Below are 16,669 nucleotides of genomic sequence, written 5' to 3'. Positions count from 1 at the left end.
GGCAGCAGAGGAGCTTCGCTCTATGCTGGTTTCCGGTGCAAAGGCCACCTTGATCCTTTTGGATCTTTCAGCGGCCTTTGACACCGTGAACCATGACATCCTCATTCTAAGGCTTCAGAAGTTGGGAGTGTCAAGCTTAGCACTAAGCTTAATCAAATCCTACCTTAACAATAGGTGACAGTAGGTTCAGATTGATGATTCTTGTTCAAAACATTTTTTCACTTCCTTGTGGGGTACCTCAGGGCTCATCTTTAAGCCCTAAGCTGTTCAATCAGTATGTCAACCCCCTAGCTGACGTCATCAGGCAGTTTGGCTTCTCGCTAGTGTCCTATGCCGTTTATACCCAGATTGTAGTATCCATCTCAGGCAATCTGGAAGAAACGGCGGCCAGCTGTAATCAGTGTATGACCTGCATGGATCACTGGATGCGGGTAAAGTGCCTCAAGCTTAATGGAAGTAAAACAGAGGTGCTTCTGCTGGGCTCAGACTCCACCATTTGGTCTCAGAAATGGTGGCCCCCAGCTATGGAATACTTCCGACCCCAGTGCGTAAAGCTAAAAATCTAGGCTTCATCTTCGATGACCGTCTCACCTTCCAACATCAAACCAAGGTCGCCGCTCAGGTACATTTAAATCTAAAACTAATTCAGAAGGTGAAACCTTGTATTCCCCACCTGCAGTAAAAACAGTGGTAACAACTTTAGCATTGGCCAGACTGGACTATGGAAACGCCCTTTATCTGGGCCTTCAGGAACAGCACTTGCTTAAACTGCAGGGTCAAGTCAAAATTGTCAGAACAGAAGTTAAGTAGTGTAAGGGGTAACAGATGCAGTGAGATAAAGCAGCATTAGACAATGTGCAGGTAGGTGTGGCTCCCCGAGGGCCCTGTATATCCAGGTTGACAAATGACAAGTATTTCATTAAGAAGAAAGCAATGATTAGGTCAGGTGGGGGGACAGTAGGTCCTGTCTAAGAAGTAAACACCAGGTCACTTGACAAAATATATCCGCTTAACCTGACCCACCACCAGTAGGTACCAAAAAAATGGGGCGAGGCCTAAAAGGTGAAAACATTTATGTGGAAAGGGGACCAAATGATATAGCAAAATAATGGTGGAATTATTTGCTCACTTCTAATAAATATTGATAATCAACTCCAAGGATCTACTTAAAAGCTTCCCATCATACATTTCATGTATCAACATTTTCTAAACTCAAAACCTAAATTGAGATACAAAGCTAAATGTTTGGTATTTTGCATCATTGCTCTATAGGTTGTCTCATATTTCATATTTATTCAAATGTATCAGCGACAGCTTAGTTTATCTGCATGTTAAACTATATTTCGAGCATTTGCATAGTGCACATTTTGCCTTTGGCTTTGTCCTATGGTGCTGTCCGCAATCTGGTGGCTTTCCACGTGATGCAAGTGTTAACAAAGCAGATCAGCCTCTGCTTTGCTTTATGGGGTAAAGATGTGGTATTGGTATTGTGGGCTGGTCAACTTTTGGGTGAACGGGATAGTTAAGGTTTAAGGCTGTATGTGTTCACCAACAGCGCATACATTCTCCAAATAGCTAAGTATAGGTGTGCATGTGCTTCTGTGTATGTGCTGTGTGTGTAGTGTTTGTAATGTTGGTGCTTTTGGTTGTATAGTGTATCTGAATCTGTGTTCAATGTATGCTAATGTTTTCTGTTGGAGGAGCTACTGTGATAGCCATCATACTGCATGCCTGCAGTGTGTGGCATGCTGAATATGTGGGTGGTGTTCTATTTAATATGTTGTGGAACTCTGTGAGTTTCGTAATCAGTAGGGCTACTGTAACTCACGTGCTGGCCAGCTAAATTACATATCTTGTCTGTGTTGAGTTTGTGAAACATGTTCCGTCTTATGTGTTCTGTTGGAGTTGTGTGGCGTTTCCTAAGTGCAGTTGAGACCCCCATGATAACTGATCATAGATTCATCTTGAATGTGTTGAATTTATGTGATAGAGTGCTTGATTTTATTTCGGAGCATTCTGTGGGAGAAAGGCAGACTGTCTTGCTCAGGTTTGGTTATTTCCTGTATCCTACTTCTATGTAAATCTAACTGCTTGAACTACACCTTGCACCTGAGGAAGCCTACGGAGGGAAATGTACAGAGAATTAGCACTCCCAACAAAGCTTCCATAACTATGCAGACGTAATAAAAGTGCCTCTCATGATAAATTCTAGAGCTGTTACTCTCCATTTTTATAATGAGACACCTCAAATGTTATGCTGTGTTAAAGCCCCTGGCATACAAGACAACATATCCAGGAGCTCTCTAACCTATCCAAAAGGACACCAATGGCATTTGCTAATCACAAAGAGCCTTTGGTCAGAAATTTGGGTTAGTTTGAGGGCACAAGTATCTCTAGATTGAATGTCAATTTCGATTACAGAGTCCCATATGTCTGCACAAACTGAAGAAAGTGGCTCCTCAGATGGTCCTCCCTTCATGCCCCAAGTTGCTGCTGATTGAAATTATAACATTAAAAACAATATAATAACATAGTATAAACTAACATAACATAACATAACATAACTTATTAATCTACTAGAGTTTAAAAGCCATGTTTGCTTGAAAACTAATCAGTTTAAAGATGGATACAAAAATGTCCTGAAACTCGGTAGCTACACGTTTCACTGCCAGTCCTGTAATGCTCCTGGTGAAAAAGGCCCTCCAACTTGGTTCTCCCTATTCCCCCAATTGTATAGTTGTTGCCTGCCTTTCTCTGTTTGCAAAATGTGAATATTTGAGTCGGGATGGGTGATGGAGGACCATGCATGGTCAATTCAACTCATCTATGTTAGACTTCAGATACAGCTGAACAATTGTTCATGTTATGTGACTATACGTGTGAACTTATGATAAGGTTTTTTTTTTTAAGCAGGAATGGTGCAGCTGTTTGTGACTTTTGTATCAAATATAAGAGATTAATATATATAGATTTAGAAGGCACTGCTATGGCAGGCTCTTCTAATTTGCCCATGTAGCAAATCACAGCATTTTGTTAGTGAGGCTTACAAGTTGTGTTCCTGCTCCTATGCTCCCCATTGGAATGTATTTTCTCCAGGTCACTGTTTTGGACAATAACTTCTGAAGCTATTTGCCACATCTATGAAAGTTCTAAAATATCAGCCTTTTTGGTGGCCCAGCCTACAACTGTTCATTTTGCTTTATATTTCTGGGGTTAGGTACCTCCTATCCACGGATGTACGTTGTTACAACGCAGGTTGTAACAACGCATACCTTTACCACGCGGCCGCTACAACGCAAGTCGTTACCACGACTTGCGTTGGAGGGCGCGGATTTAGGATTTTTATAATTTTATATTCCAACACCAGTCCGCGTAACAGTAGTGTAGCAGGGTTTCTGTTCTCCCACAGAACTGTGCACAGAGGATTGGAACCTCAGCGAATTAGGGTGACCCAAAACTCACCTTAGTACCCAACAAACCCCTTACCGAGCTAGCTACAGTGTCTCATTGGTCATAACCAACTCCCAATGTTTAGACAAACCAGAACATGAACTCACAAACCTCAGGTTACGTGGAACACATGAACACTCTTTCGTTATACAATCATTTCAAATCAGAACTTGGAGTAAATGAGGACACGTGCATAATTGAAATATTTATTTACTAATGCCGTCTTCTCAGGCGCAGTATCTTAGATAATACAAGGAGACATATTATCAAAAGCAAAGTTATCAGCATAGTTACTAGTCCATAGAAAGTGAATGGTGACAGCATACTAACATGCTGTAATGAATAAGGGTTAACAACACTTATTTCTCACCCTCCCTAACTTGCATATTATATTAATAGCTAAGAATGTCTCTTTGGGTTGAATTAGGGCGGGCCCATACCTCAGGATCCTAGAACAAAGGAATCACATCAGCATAAACCAGCTCTCTCTGCATGCGAACAGCATCAAGTGTGTTTGTGTGCTTCAAGCAAAGCCATATAAAACCCGCCTAAAGCCCAAAGTTGGCAGAAGCTGCACTTATGTTATGTCTATGGAGGCGCGAAGATCAGACCACATAACAATTCTGTATCTTGTTATTCCTGAGGCTTCAGCACTCTCTCTACAGACATATTTTATTAAGCAAAGCTGATATCAGAGAAATAACATATTATTCTCATGTAAACCACAACGAACTACTAGGTTGAAAGCTAAATCAACAATTAAGTGTCGTGTGCAGAAGCAGCAAAAGGAAAAAATGGCGTTTAAACATGTAATGAGCCTATGCTAACTTAACGCATTATAAAGATATACAGTAGCTATATGACACCCCCCCCATGATCCGAGGACGGATAAGATAAGATAAGATAAGGGCAACTTCATGAAAGCAGAGTTCAAGAACTATGAACAACCTTATAACATAAAAACTACAGTAATCAAATCAAAAATATAAAAATGTCAATTTCATAATTCAACAGCACTCAAGCAAATAGGACTGGGAGGTAAAAAAATGCAAAAAAAAAATGAGGCATCATCATAAACCGTCAAGGTTCATCAAGGTAAGACCGAATATGCAAAATATGCAGCAACAGCCTCCAACAGGAAATCACCGTCTTCATCCGAAAACAGTTCAGCCATCCAAGTCAAGAGGGGAAAAGAACAAACGTGTTCTCCCAGTACAGGATCCTCTATTACCATCAGAGGACAACTCGGTGGGTTTTCAAGAAAGCTCAGTGCCAAGAAATCTTGCGCTGCTGTAAGAATGTTCCAAGGACCCATAAGTCCATGCATCGCTGCTAAGGCCATAATCCTGTCGCCAGTACAAACCAACTCGTGAGTAACGATGGGACTCATCAGCTGATTAAAGTCGACTTCAGGAGAAACCGGTCCGCAGAGACACAAATCATTGGCCCAGTGAAAATTACAGCTTAGGCAATGAAACACAGGCTGGGCACAGGTGAAGTAGGAAAATCAAAACGATAATCCATAAGCCGTGCTTAAAATCGCAAGCGGCAGCGTGCCATAATATTCAAGCATCTGGTTGCGAAACAACGCCAGGAGGTGCTGGGCGGCTCCTTCCACATGTGGGGCATCCATATTTAAGGAAGCAAACAACCACTAAAACGGCTGCCGCTAGTGCCAGTATAACCGGGAATCCACCAAACAAACTCGAAAAAATGGAATGGAAGAAAGCAGGGACGACTCCAAAGATTTTTTCAAATGAAGTTACAAGACCACTGCTAACACATTTAAAAAAATGTGCCAGCCCAGTTGTGGAGGACGCGTTAAAGATAGAATGTATCATCTCACTGAAATGCAACGGTAAATCAGTATTTAAAAGGGCCTGGACCTCAGTCCGGGTATTAGCTATGTGAAGAACGAATGTCTCCCTAGCCGAACTCAAGGCCACTTCTTTCTGGGACAATAAAGCCCTTATTCTGTTCATACCTCTGAAATCTGCTTTCAAGGTTGGGATGCGTGGCCAAATGGAAACCTCCCTATTTTCATGTGTGGGTAGGTACAGGACATTTCTGCAGCAAACGACACGCTCAGTTACAGTTACCACATAAGCTACACCTTTAATTAACCCGCAACAATCTTCATTATTTAAAAGTAAATAACTACCGTTCCTCAGTAAGGTAAAAGTCGGGGTGATTGCCGGCACAGGAGTCCCTTTCAAAACACAGGCTAAGTTAGGTTGGTCCGGGTTGCAAGAGCCGTGTAATTGTATGTGCCTACACATTAACGAGTGATCTGGAGTTTCTGTACATTCCTCCCCATTCAGATAAACTTCCTGGCCGTCTTTCAAACATCTATAAGTGAAAGGAAGGGACCATACTTCATCGAGAAATGCACTACCTAAAGGTTCATACCGACCTATGTCAACATATTTCATACAATTTGTAAATTTATACAAAGCAAAAGGTAAAGTTATCAAACCGTGGATAAGCCACGTTGCAGCGGAGGCTTCTGCCACAGAAAAAGGTAAGGACTCCAATCTTTCAATATGTAACATAGAAAAAGAAGCATCTCGCATAGAAAGTAATCGCTGCTTGTCAGTTAAATTAAAGGGTGCAAAGAGAGCAGAAACATTCATGTAGGTCCATGGCACCTTGCCAGATTTAAGCGTTTGAAGGGTCCATGCAAATTGCAAGATAGAACGTAATTGATTCTGACCATGGTACAACACAGAAACTTCATCGTGCACAATATCCACTACAGAAGACACAATGTTATCTAAAGTGTAAATGCGGGAAGAAAGCGTGTTAATACTATTGTCAACTACAGCAAGCACTTTCTCTAGATTTGCTTGATCTATAGCTCTAAGTCGTGTCGCTGCCTCAATCTGTGAGGTCTTCCAGATTTCATTGTACATAGCATATATCCATCTTTTTGATCTACCACTAGCCGGGCCTTTTATAAAATCATTTAAATCTACATCATCATTCAGCTTAGCAAGATGTAATTTAACTGCAGACAATGTCGTATGTTTCAACCAACTCTGACACAATTTACCCACTGAGTAAGTTGTGACAGAATGTTCACTTTCAAAACGTGGATCAGGTCTGACCTGTGTAAAGCCATCAGACAAACCCAGAAAACGGTGCTGGCATGAATCAGCACTTTTGTGCCACACCAGCCAACCTCTAGGGTCTATACTGGAAATGTTAAAGGATGAATTCAGCAACAGGGTCTGTAAGTCCCTAATCGAAAACTGAGTATCATTACTCCAGCCAGAATATTCTTCTAACTCCGGGATAATAGGAAAATTTAGTTTTTTAGAAGTAGCCAATCCAAAGCACGTTGTCTGTGAAATAGTGGAATTCAAAAACAACATTTGATTCGGGATGAGACATGCACGGTGCAAAGCCTCAGTGCCTTGTACCTGCCAGATTTTCGAACCCCAAACAGATTTTAGATCAATAGTTTCCTTCCATAATTCAAAGCCGCCAACAGCAAATTGATCAAGAAAGGACTTCGAGTACAATAATTTAGTATCGGTAAGTCTAACCTTGGACATAGGCTTCTGTGTCATTTTGAAATAAAAGGACTCGGGATTAGACTGATTAAAGTCAGTAAAATAAGTGTACTTTTTCAAAAAAGTACTTGAACTGCCTTGTTTAGGAGCTGGGCAGTGCTCCCATTGTGTGTAATTTACAGTATTCCTTCTGGATGTTGTTTTATGCAAGAAGTGATTGCCAAAATGTTGAAAGCAAAACAAATCACCATAATTAGCAGATTCTAAGTATAAATCCTCAGCATCAAAGGCAGCATAGTATTTCAAATCAGAAAACAAAGACTCTACGGCCTGAACATCCCAATCATCAGAACGTATGTTTTGTTTCACCACATCCCCCATATTAACTCTAAGTACATTAGGGACATTAACAACCTCAGTAGGCCCATGAATTTGAAATCTAACGGCATCCCATACTATCCCATCAAGGACAGGCCAAGCAGTGATGTTAACAAAAGTCAAGTCTCTTCTCAGTCGGTGTGCAGAATGCGATGAGGACAGGGGGGCCAAAGTTCCATTGAGATGTCGAATGCATGTTCGTTCCTCGACATAGTGTCCATTTACCAAGCGGAAAAAATAAAACACAAACCCAATTGTCATAAAAAGGTAAATCGAAAAAAGCACCAGCCAAATGTATGTCCAAGGGGGAATTAAAAAATGTTTTTTAAACAAGCTGGCATAAACTGCAAAACGTGAGGGTTTCTTTGAGCCATTGGAAACAGTGTCAAATGAAAATCTGGATTCTGTGGCCAAACGTGCTTGCAGGTCAGGTATGGACAAGTCAGTGGGGTAAGTATAGTCTAATTCATCATGGTTTGTACCAGGCAAAGTACTTAGTAAAGGACTGGAAATTGCAGGTAAATCGATGGCCACTTCAGTTTCATTATTAGAAGCCGTGGGCAAAACTGAATGTCTCACAATGGAAGGACAGGAAACAGCCGGTGTCATGCTAAGAAGAATCGGCCACTCTGTGTATCTTGACATTGTCAATTGAAATAAACCTGTTTTCCTTATGACCAGGAAGTGGTGGTAAAATGACTGTTCTTGTGCCTTTCACTCCAAGCACTGGAACCGGAGCTCGATAGGAAGGACCAAATTCGTTCTTGTTATCGATCTTCTCGCGAACCAGGTCACCAACTTGGGGTAGCCAGCCGACTACCGGGATCTGCAACGCAACATCCGATGTGGAGGGCAAATGTTCCTTTGCAAGACTGTCTCTGGTCTTTTGTAGATCCTGTAAAACATTACAATGTTCATCTACGTCAAAGGTTGTGGCGCGAGCCACGCAGTCTAGACCGTTGAGGTCAGGGACGAACATCTTGATGCCAAAGAGCATTTTGTATGGGGTCCGCCCACCCAGAGACCTTCTAGGGAGACTATTAAGTGCACGCTGCACGCCATAGAGGTGGGCTAGCCAGTTTCTGCCAGTGCCTATAACGCGAGCTGTCAAAGATTGCTTTAAATCACGGTTCATTCGCTCCACTACACTGTTACCCTCAGGTCTGTAGGGAGACGAAAACTTGACTTGGACCCCCATCGAAGTCATGGCTTCCTTATACGCCTTAGAGGCGAAAGCCGGACCCTGATCCGAATGGAAGGTTCCACAGGCAAAAATCCCTACAAAGACACGCAAATCTCTTATGACAGTCCGTGAATCAGCGCTGCGATGTGGCCATACCCACACAAAGCGTGTGCATGAATCAACTGCTACTAAGATGTACTTATACGCAGTATCAGAGGAAAAAGGACCGCAGTGATCTAAATAAACACAACCTAGTGGTTTATTAGAAATGTACAACTGTGTCTGTGGCGGACGCGCAGCAGTCGAAGGTTTAATCTGCTGACAAATGTCACAATGAAGGACATAATCACGCGTCTGTTTGAACAGTCCCCGCCACCAGAAACGTTGTTGTAATTGAGTTACAGTGGCTGAGACGCCCGCATGCGCAGACGCTACACCTTCATGAGCTGCTGTAATCAAGTCTGCCCTGCGATCCGAGTTGGGAATCAAACGATCACCAACTTCAGGAATTTTCACAAACGGAAACATTTCGGGACTTAAGTGGTATGTGTACTTCGAAGGGAACCCCGAAGGATGTTTACTCCCCTTCTCAGTTGCAGCAATAGCCGCCAAGATATCACTATCAATCTTACTTTTGGACGGTGTAACTGCCGCAACTAAGTAAGTAGACACCGCTAATTTCGCTGCCTCCTCAGCAAGCGAGTTACCGACAGCGTGAACTCCTAGACGCTGATGGCCGAGAGTATGAATTACAAAAATGAGCGGCAACTTAGCCTTAAGCTCTGCCACTCGAACCCAGATCATCTTGTGTTTTATTGTGCTACCCTTGGAATCACGAAAATCGTTCTGAATCCAAAAGAACAAGTTTTCATTGTAAGACTGGACACAGTAGAAAGAATCACTCACAATCAAAGTAGTAACACTAGGATCTGCGTACTCCAACGCTAGTAAGAGAGCACGAAGCTCTGCTAATTGTGCGGTACAATCCCCCAGTGGCAACGTGTGCACTTCCCTGGAGACTAACTCATCGTTCAACATAGCACCGACCACAATGGCGCATGCGGAAACGTAGGCGTGTTTAGAGCCATGCGCAACCTGCGCCGAACCATCAGTGCAAATGATACAATGGAAGTCCCCCAAAGGTCGCATAGCTAGAGGAGCAGGATGAACAAACTCATACTGCAAGAACTCTTGCGACCGCAACGAGGCGTCAAAAATAAACATGACGTCTGTGGACGTCAAGGACGCAGCCCACTGAATCCACCGAGGGTGCAAAGCTTTTGAATTTGGTACACTGGCTTTCGTGACTGCCTCCAAATGAGGGCAGGGTGTAACAACCAACATGCGTTTCCCTTGTGAGAGAGCCCGTTCTTTAAGAATAGCCATCTGCACAGCTGTTAAAACCTTTTCCACAGTGGGAAATCGCATCTCCGCCGAAGTGTACAAGTGTGACTTGTAAGCAATAGGTACTGTGTCTCCTTCATTAAAAGTGAGGTACGTGAAATCCACAGTCCCCGGTATTATTCTTATCACCAGGTTGGTATGGTTATCACGAGTCAGTAAGAATTTAGAAGCGAGCAGATCAGCCTGCAAGGACTGCAAGATGGCTGAGTGCTCAGGCAGCCAGCATGATTTTGAAAACGTTGGTTGTATCAAAACATACAAAGCCTTGATACGCTGGGCATATTCCGGAATGTATGTCCTCCCGAAATTTAAAAAGCCCAGTAATGACTGTAATTTCTTCAGTGTTGTTGGAGCGCGCAACTGGGCGCATTTCTCCAAGAAGTGAGGAGCCAAACCTCTACCTTCATTGTTGAGCTCATAGCCCAGGAACAACACTGTGTACTCAGCAATGTGCGATTTTGCAAAGTTAAATTTGTAACCCATGTCTGCAAAGTTACAAATTATTGAATTCACACGACACAGATGCTCCCAAATTTCATCGTCTGTGAGATATATGTCATCCACATACGAACAAGCATCTGGGTCGATCCTCTCCAAAAGAGAGACTATGCGTGCGGTAAAAATACCAGGACTATTCTTATAGCCCATTGGGAGACGCCGGAATTGTTTTTGGACCCCAGCGCATGTAAAACTGGTCCATTGGGAGCTTAAGCCATCCAATCTGTGGGCATAAACACCGTTGGAAATGTCCAACGTTGTTTTAAAACGCTTACGCACTAGACTATCCACTAGGGCAGAGCCGTGAGTATTCTGTACTGCACAGTTACGGCAATGCGAGTTTAAATGCCGGTAATCCAATACCAAACGATATGACCCGTCAGGTTTGGTTACAGTAAAAAGAGGATTATTCATCGGTGACACACACGTTTCAATGACTCCTAGATATTCCAATTGTTCAAGGATTTCCGCCACGGAAGCCTTTGCTTCACGCCGAATCGGATATTGAGGTTGAGGCTGTGGCTGAGACCGTAACGGGATTTCGTTGCTCGGGGACAATTTATCCCAACCACATTGATTACGGTACAGAGCCGGTGCGAGTGCCCGAGCCCACTCTTCTGCAAAATGCTGCGCATGCTCTCTCGAGACAGTGTTCGCGAAACTGGGGAGGATTACCTCCTCCCCTCGCGGCGCCGCGAGCACAAAAGGTGGGGGCCAGTCAGCCTCCGAAAGGAAAATGTCATACGTAGAAGACAGATTTTCCCAAAATACCCCTTTTATGGTACGCTGTATGTCACCTTCAATTAACAGGACAATTTCATAAAGTCTTTCAGGAGGAGCAAGTCTCGTATCGGCTGTTTCTATTACAACATAGACATCAGTCGCTGTCACCCTCAGTAGTGGACACAGCGCCTCTCTCACTATGGTAATCTCCGCCGCGCTGTCCAGCAAGGTCAGAGCCCACGTCAGATTCCGAAGCCGCGTTCTCACTATCTGTGGCATATCGATGTGCTGTTAAGGCTGCGACTTTCTTTTTCGCAAACTGCGGTCTCTTTGGCGTAGAATCCTCCTGCTTCCCTGCGCCTTCTGTTTGGCGGGGCTGACCACGTCCTTGTTGGCCACCACGCCCCAGTCCGCCTCCACCGGTCTTCGGGGCCGATGAGTCCTGAAAGGAACGAGGAGAGCGTTGATCAGAAACCTGAAATCGATCAGGTGATTTAATCATCGCGCGGTCGCGCAAATCATAAACTTTCTCAGTCGGCGCAGGAACTTGTGGCGCAGGATAAGAATCCTGAGTCTGCTGTTGTCGCTTCCCCTGTTTCTGTTTTTGAGGCCAATTTTGTTTTTTGGACTTGGGTTGCACATCTGCCGCAGCAGACTGCACTTGTGGTTGTTTCTTATCCTTAACTGCGAAATACTTTAGACCCTTACTTGTGCAACCAATTGTTTTATAAGCGGCCACTACAATCTTCGCCAACTGACGGGGCTTTTCGGCATCGGGTAATGCTGCCAAAGCATTAAAAACCTGGAAGTTTACTGCATCTCCTTTGATATTGGAGAGAATGAGATCGCTAACAATCTCAAAAGAACCACACAGGCGCATACCCAATTCAACCGCTGCCTCCGGACCGTGATCATCCTGAACACGTTTTATGATCGTAGGCAGTACAGCCATAGTTGGGGTGCCGAAACACCTTGCATAAACAGCTGCAAAAGTCTTACCCCAACTTTCACAGTCAACGAGTTCGGGAGTTATATCCTTTGGTAAAGTAATCGTCAACATTCTATGTTTATCAGCAGGAGTAGAATTCGGAAACGCAGCTTCCAGTTGGTCAAATTTCTCGGCAAGCCAAAAAGGAAAATCATCCCTATCATCGGGGCGTTTACCAAAAACTGAATTGACCATGACTGGATTAAGCTTCAAACCGCCATGTTCCGTTTGAACGGCCGCACACCCCGGGGGACCTCCCGGGAGATGACGACCTATGTATTGCACTAATGCACGAATCACGGCAATCGAGACAACGTGTAGTCTGCGAATATCCGCAAGGGGACAAGCGCCGTGATTCTGGTGCGGGGTGAATCCACCCAATGCAGGCCAATTTGTGCCTGGAATGGATAGTGGACCTAACCTTGCAGCGGACAAAGAGTGGGGAAGGGCGCCATCAAACCAAACGCGATGCTGCCAATGATCAGTAGGTATTTCCAGTGCCCTGTACGGTGTATACTCAGCCGGTACAGGGGATGGTGTGTAGTGTAGGAACACTCCAGAATTTTCGTCCACCTCCGGAAATGTGACCCACGAGTAAAACAGCTCGAATGGGTATGCCGGATCTGCACACACCACCAAAATCACAGCCACGCCATCCAAAGGGACTTGGTAAGTTTGTAAATGGTTGCGCACCGCAATGCGACTATGCTGCGCAATGGCCACAGCCATGATATCACCGGAACCACGGAAAAACAAAGGAAACTTTGTAGCACAACTGGGTAGTAATTCAAAGAAACCGTTTTAGAAAGATTCAAGCTTGAAAAGACCTATTTCAAAAATAGGTAGGTTTCACCGACACCACCGTTTTCCGGAAATGACAGTGAAGGGGTTAAGATTTGAATGATATACTACTCGAGTGTCATGATATAAGACCACCAACGTATGGGCGCCATGTAGCAGGGTTTCTGTTCTCCCACAGAACTGTGCACAGAGGATTGGAACCTCAGCGAATTAGGGTGACCCAAAACTCACCTTAGTACCCAACAAACCCCTTACCGAGCTAGCTACAGTGTCTCATTGGTCATAACCAACTCCCAATGTTTAGACAAACCAGAACATGAACTCACAAACCTCAGGTTACGTGGAACACATGAACACTCTTTCGTTATACAATCATTTCAAATCAGAACTTGGAGTAAATGAGGACACGTGCATAATTGAAATATTTATTTACTAATGCCGTCTTCTCAGGCGCAGTATCTTAGATAATACAAGGAGACATATTATCAAAAGCAAAGTTATCAGCATAGTTACTAGTCCATAGAAAGTGAATGGTGACAGCATACTAACATGCTGTAATGAATAAGGGTTAACAACACTTATTTCTCACCCTCCCTAACTCACATATTATATTAATAGCTAAAAAGGTCTCTTTGGGTTGAATTAGGGCGGGCCCATACCTCAGGATCCTAGAATGAAGGAATCACATCAGCATACACCAGCTCTCTCTGCATGCGAACAGCATCAAGTGTGTTTGTGTGCCTCAAGCAAAGCCATATAAAACCCGCCTAAAGCCCAAAGTTGGCAGAAGCTGCACTTATGTTATGTCTATGGAGGCGCGAAGATCAGACCACATAACAATTCTGTATCTTGTTATTCCTGAGGCTTCAGCACTCTCTGTACAGACATATTTTATTAAGCAAAGCTGATATCAGAGTAATAACATATTATTCTCATGTAAACCACAACGAACTACTAGGTTGAAAGCTAAATCAACAATTAAGTGTCGTGTGCAGAAGCAGCAAAAGGAAAAAATGGCGTTTAAACATGTAATGAGCCTATGCTAACTTAACGCATTATAAAGATATACAGTAGCTATATGACAGTAGGGAAGGTGTTGGAATATAAATTTATAAAATTCCTTATCCCACAGCGCCTTCCAGCGCAAGTCGTGGTAACGACTTGCGTTGTAACGGCCGCGTGGTAAAGGTACCGCGTGGTAAAAACTTCGTGGTAAAGGTTGTTTACCCCTATCCACAGCCTAGGAGTTCTGTAAAAATGTGTCTGTACTGAACAAAGATTCCATTTGTGAGCGAGCCCAGGCTTCTCCTTTTGCCATCAGCATACACTGTCCCTCGGTCTCTGTGAGCCAGGTACTTCCAAAGACACCTGCCGTCTAACGTAGCTCTGCGGCCACCACCAGCATTTGGCTGCAAATTTTCACAGCCCACACTACACTTGACCATCTTTATTGTCCTCATAAGGATTTGGGGGGCCCTGGGTAAGACATAATTTGAGGGCATCTGTACAGTACAAATTTGAAATGTATTATCCATTTCCTACTATTTCAATCCTGCTTGATGCCAAACAATACTAAACCATATGTCACACTATAACAGGAGCACACAATAACAGATTAAATATGTCCTGACAGGGATCCCAAAATTCCTAAAAATGACTCAAAAGAGTCAGTAGTGGCATGAGGTAGAGAGTTTTAAGAGAGAAACAGAATAGTCAAAGATCAAATAGTGAGAAAGTCCACTTTCCCATGGGGCCTCTTGGAAGGTGGGGGCCCTGGGCAATTGCCTAATTTGCCAATGCCTTAAAACGTCTTTGACCATCTTGCCTGGTGATCCAGTGGGCTCCAAGCCTACCACACACATGCCATAAGGCTCCAATAATTTGTCAGTGCTGTGTTTGGTTGTTGAATGACCATTCTGCCGAGGTGGTACCAGGATTTGAAACACAGCCAGTACCTCCCACCACAATGACTGTGGCCCAACATGCTCAGAAATGAAATATTAAATGATCAATGCCGGCGCCATACATTGTAACATTGAGTGACTGCTGCCTCCATATCCGCATGTACTTGAATATTGAGGGGTTGATTCACCTGCATTTCACGTACTATATTATTACATAATAGCTTCAAGGACAGTGTGTTCTGTGCTGAAAATGTACTTTTTACAGAAATGCATCCCTTCCTTTCATTAAAACTATAAACAATCAAATAACTCACACAAAGGGGAAAACTCAGGGGCAGATTTACAAGAAAGTGACCCAGGGGCATATTATCAAGGACCGGTGTTAAAATTATCGCCGTTTTATCGGCAGGAAACTGCCGATAAAACGGCGACAATGGCCTTGATATTACGCCCTTGTTAATTCCCATAGAAGCCCTTGTTCTGGTATTAACATGGGCTTGTATGGGAATTAACAAGGGCGTATTATAAAGCCCATTATCGCCGTTTTATCGGCAGTTTCCTGCCGATAAAATGGCGATAATATGCCCCTCAGTGCCGAATGCAAGCCACATTGAGTCACTATCAAAGCACAGGGATGCAACATATTTACAACAATATGTCACATCTCAGTGCTTCCCTCTGCGCTGACGTACAAACTGCTGCCGTGAGCAGTGCGTCGTGGGGAGATTGTTTTTGTTCAGGAAGGATTCCCTTCCTGCACAAAAACAATCTGAAATGACGTTTTTCAACTTCTATGTGTGCTGCATTAGCACCCATAGAAGTTGAAAAACTGCATTGTTTCAATGATTGTTGATGTGCCGGAAGGGAACCCTTCCTGCACATAAACAATCATTAGAGGTGATTTCCTTTTTCTATGTGTGCTGCAAATTCCAGCACCCATAGAAAGAGGAAAAGAAAACGAGGAGAAATTAATACATTTCTCCTTGTTGCGCTTCCCTACGCCTCCGCTGGGGAGGCGTAGAATTCACACTCATTTCCAGATTTATGATTCCTTGTGAATCTGAAAATGTGTCTGGTTCCATGGGTGCTGCGTGTGAACACCCATAGCAACACCCATGGAAAGTCCCTTTCATGCAAAGTGCTGGGTGTAAAGGGGTCATATTTATAAGGACAAGCAAAGTGGCTTTTCCTGCCCTTGTAAATATGGAGTGTTACCATGCGCCACCGGCACAACACAAAAAATGATGAACCGGTGTGTCAAGGGGCTTGTTAATCTGCCCCTCAGAGTACATTTATGCCTAGTGGCATGAGGTAATGAGGGGTTTTGCTTTCTACCACTTACCTCCCTCAGGGACTGATCTGCAGCAGCAGGTTACTGCCCTCAGGTGGGCTCGCATGCAGAACTACAAGAGAAACAGAAAGAATCATTTAGTCTTTTTCTCTAAAACCAGATTTCACCATTTCATCATATTGATATACAATGTTACACCCTGTGCCGCTCAGCCATTTTCTCGTTGAAATGTAGTAGCTAACTACTGAAGGGAATCCGCTATATTCAAATGCCATGGTCGGGGAACAGTCGGAACACTGTGGTCTAAACCATGAGTGTTCCAACTCCGCTAGATTCACAGAACATGCATTAACCACACATATGCCCTAAGCACGCATATGTGTGGTAAAGGCAATATGCATACTAACTGCTGCCTGCTACGGACAGAAGCAAGAAGACCTTGCAGGAAGCGTTGAGTTTATTTGTGCTGGGTGTAGTTTGGGCTGGGGGTTGTTTTGTTGTAGTTTAGTAGGCTGGTGGGGTTGGGGTAGTTTT

Source organism: Lissotriton helveticus, chromosome 12 (genome assembly GCF_964261635.1).
Source record: "Lissotriton helveticus chromosome 12, aLisHel1.1, whole genome shotgun sequence".
Lineage (NCBI taxonomy): Eukaryota > Metazoa > Chordata > Amphibia > Caudata > Salamandridae > Lissotriton > Lissotriton helveticus.
The sequence above is the reverse complement of the archived record's forward strand: the minus strand, read 5'-3'. Positions refer to the sequence as shown.